Source organism: Nothoprocta perdicaria, unplaced genomic scaffold (genome assembly GCF_003342845.1).
Source record: "Nothoprocta perdicaria isolate Ctin4 unplaced genomic scaffold, notPer1 scaffold_66, whole genome shotgun sequence".
Classification (NCBI taxonomy): domain Eukaryota; kingdom Metazoa; phylum Chordata; class Aves; order Tinamiformes; family Tinamidae; genus Nothoprocta; species Nothoprocta perdicaria.
In genome coordinates, this window is record NW_020455932.1 from 1,423,127 (window position 1) to 1,426,551 (window position 3,425).

At 43.2% G+C, this 3,425-nt stretch overlaps 1 long non-coding RNA gene across 1 annotated transcript; it reads left to right on the forward strand.

The window, feature by feature from the left end:
• Positions 1 to 277: 277 nt before the first annotated feature.
• LOC112956719 lies at positions 278 to 2,347 on the forward strand. Its single transcript, XR_003251090.1, has 2 exons — positions 278 to 414; positions 1,240 to 2,347. It is a non-coding gene; the product is annotated as an uncharacterized LOC112956719 (long non-coding RNA).
• Positions 2,348 to 3,425: the final 1,078 nt, after the last annotated feature.

Here is a 3,425-nt window from a genome sequence, read left to right on the forward strand (position 1 = left end):
AACTTGATTTACTTCTGTGAGTGTAGTATTCTGAACATTCAAAGAAGGAGGAAGGAGAGGGGAAAAAAAAAAAGAGGCTTAAATCCATGGACTGTTTTTTATTTGACACCCTATATGCCAATGTAATCAAAAAGCTTCCCTACTTCCGAATGGGGATAGCCAAAGTTACCTGTGACAAATAAACACAGCAACATTCAGCATGTTACAGGATATTCCTCGAGTAGGCAGCTTGAGTGAAAAATGACCCTTTTCCCCATGTTTTGTGGGCAGGAGGAAGGCAGAGAAGCTGCGGGTGGCTCCGAGCGGTGCCTGGGATATGGGGCAGCCCACGGCTCTCCTGGCCTCTGCTCTGCCTGCAAGAATGAAGCATTGGACAAGTGCTCCAGGTTCCAGGGGCCCCACTGCAGGAGACCTGTGAGTGCTTATGAGGCGTTTTCTTATATTCCTGCCTGTTAACTTCTCATTAATTCAGGGATAGTTCTGGAAACATAAACATATTGTAGTGGATTGTCTTCACCATAACTAAAAATAAAAATAACTACCCTAAACCCCCACAGGCCATTACTAATTGACCTGACATGCTAATTAAGCAGTTTTGATCAGAAATAATTAACATAATCCAGCCAGACCAATTATAGCACGCACACACAAAAAAAATATAACTTTTTAGAAGCTTTAATTTTAAGAGTATCATTTGCAATACAAAAGAGCCGCTGATTCAGCAAAGCGAGCGGGAGTTCTGAGTTTTGGAATATATGTAATAATATATAACTGCAGTGTTACCATGCTCAAAGCCCAACGGAAGCGGTGATAACCTGAGAAGCTGATGGCTTCTTTGTGGCGGGGCTGGGCCAGGCCAGGCAGGGAACCTCCAACCTTTATTCTCATTTCTGAGAGAGGCTGACAGAAGGTGACTGCAGCCTAACTCCTCCAGTAGGACTGAGGAATGACCCGACTGCTGGTCCCACATTGCAGCTGCTGTGGGTAGGTAGGGAAAACATGGGTGCTGAGGAGCCTGCTTTTGCAGTTTGCTCTGGAAAGACACTCGCTGAGGGTTAGTGGTCACTTCCAGTGCAAAAGAATAAAAATCTCAAGTCCCACTATCCTAAATGTAAAGTAAGAGAGAAGAAAATACAACTCATGATCTGAGCAGAGTGATTCAGTTACAGTGCCCACAACCACCTCACTGTAAGAGGTAGAGATGGTGCAAACAGTTGTTGATCATTTTTTTTTTTGCAGGTGAAGGGGGCAAAAAACAACTGAACAACAGCTACTGAACACATCAAAGGCCACTGGGATAATCAAAGGATCCCAGTAGCTCTGCTGACCCTTTTTCTGTCGCTGTTTCAGCTGTGAGATCCATCCTAGACAGACAAGGTCTCGATTTGGTGTGCTCAGTGACATCATGCTGATTGGCAGCGTGCCAGCTCTGGGCACACAACCCTTCGTGGCGAGGGATGGGCCTTGAATCCACCACCTGGGTACCTGAACAGGAGGAGTCCCAAGCCACTGTGATGTGCTGTGTAGTGTGGCTGTGCAAAGATAGATGGGATTTTCCAGAATACACATCTTGCTCTTTAGATCTCAGCTAATAATGGTTTGACCCCAGGGAGAATTTTTAGCAAAACATTAAGTTGTCATGCTAGGAAGTTCCCTACCAGGGAATATTGCATTTGTTAAGTACCTAAAAAGACAGTTATAAATGTAGAGAGCAGCTTGTTTTCACAACTGCGTGTCTAATACAGGAAGCTGTTCCATGGGAACTAGCTGCAGCTCTGAGCATCTCAAGGTGCTCTTCTGGAACTTCATTTTCTCTCATTTTCTTATTCCTTGTAAACAAAATAACATCAACTTGGGGCACTTTAGGCTGTTTAAAATTTGGACCCCTTACACACTCACTCACTCGCACCATCACTCACTCCCAAGACTTCTGTCATCTCGGGGAATGTGGGTTTCAAGGCTCGGATCCAGTTGGACTAACTAATTACTTGTGTTGTAATGATCAACCTGCCTAATTTATCACTTCTTTGAACATTTAATTAGCCAACAGTGCAAGGCAGTTAGGTTCTGAATTAGGATAAATTAAAATGCTGGCTTTGCAGCTCTAAGGGTATGCAAGGCACTGCCAATTGCTGCTGTGAAAATATTCAGCAAAGCAGATAAGGATCTAAAGAACTCAGCCAGGTTAATGATTCTGATGAAGTAACTCAGCCTTTGAAAAACTCACTGTGAAGTGTGGATGTTTCATCACATGTCAATCTGACTGTGCTGGAAGGTAAAAACTTGAAGCTGAAAATGGCAATTTGCTCCTCTGTGTTCAACTCCCACTCCCTCTGGTGCGTGAGGTTTATCTGGCCACCTACAAGTCTCCTCTTGCCCCAGATAATGGAGGTGCCAGTTCCGTCCTCGTGGACATCCTTTCAGGGAAATGCCTGTGTTTTATTTTCCTATAAACAAAGTACAAATTTGTATTTCTGTGTATTCTAACTTTGCTTTGGAAGAGCCCTAGTATTGGGCAGTCAGAGGTTCTTGAACAGATGCAAAATAATAAACCTGACTATGAACTTCCAACTGGGGGTGGGGGAGAAAGAGCAACGGAGGTGGTTTAAGATTAGTAGTCAATGGTCAGATTTTTAATACAAGTAGCAGTTGAAGAACTCTCATTGCTATGTTCTGTCTTTTGGTTTCCATGACTAAGCCATTGTGCTGAACTAAAAAGGACCTGGATAACGCTCTCAAAAGTACTGAAGAATCACAGGCCTAGATCTTACTGGCCTGTGGAATTACTGGGATTACTGTGGAAGGGATGAGGCTCTCGCTATACTCGCATGGCTGGTTCAAAGCCATGGTGCAAAACCCCCCTGAAATATGAGTGCCCGAATCCTTAATCTGTGTTCTCCTCTCAAAGTTCCTGTTCTTCAGGCATTTATTCAAATAGTGACCATGTTGGAGGCATGGCCTTGTAGTATAGGAAAGAGGACCGGGAGATGCATTTCTGTAATGTGCATCTCTACATGTGCAGTTTCCTAGGAGGCATGAAACCACTGGGCATCTCCAGAGGTGCCATGAGGTGTGCCCACGCATACATGGAGTCTGGCATCTACTAATATAAAAATCAGGAGTTGCAAGCAGCAATGCTGGTTTACTTCCAAATAATTTGAGCTACACTTTTCAGTGGTATATTTAGTGCTAATTAGGCAAACAATTCAAAATGCACTACACTACACAATAATATCACTTCATTAAAAAGGCTTCAATTAAAGGAGAAGTTCCCCATCAGAAAGCTATCTGCACACATTACAGCAGTGTTCTCAAATTAGTGACAAAATTACAGCTTTCCTGTTACCATGAGAACAGCAACGTTTCTCACAGACTGTTGAAATTATTAACTCAAGGAGCATTTATTTCTTTAAACTTCACTATTA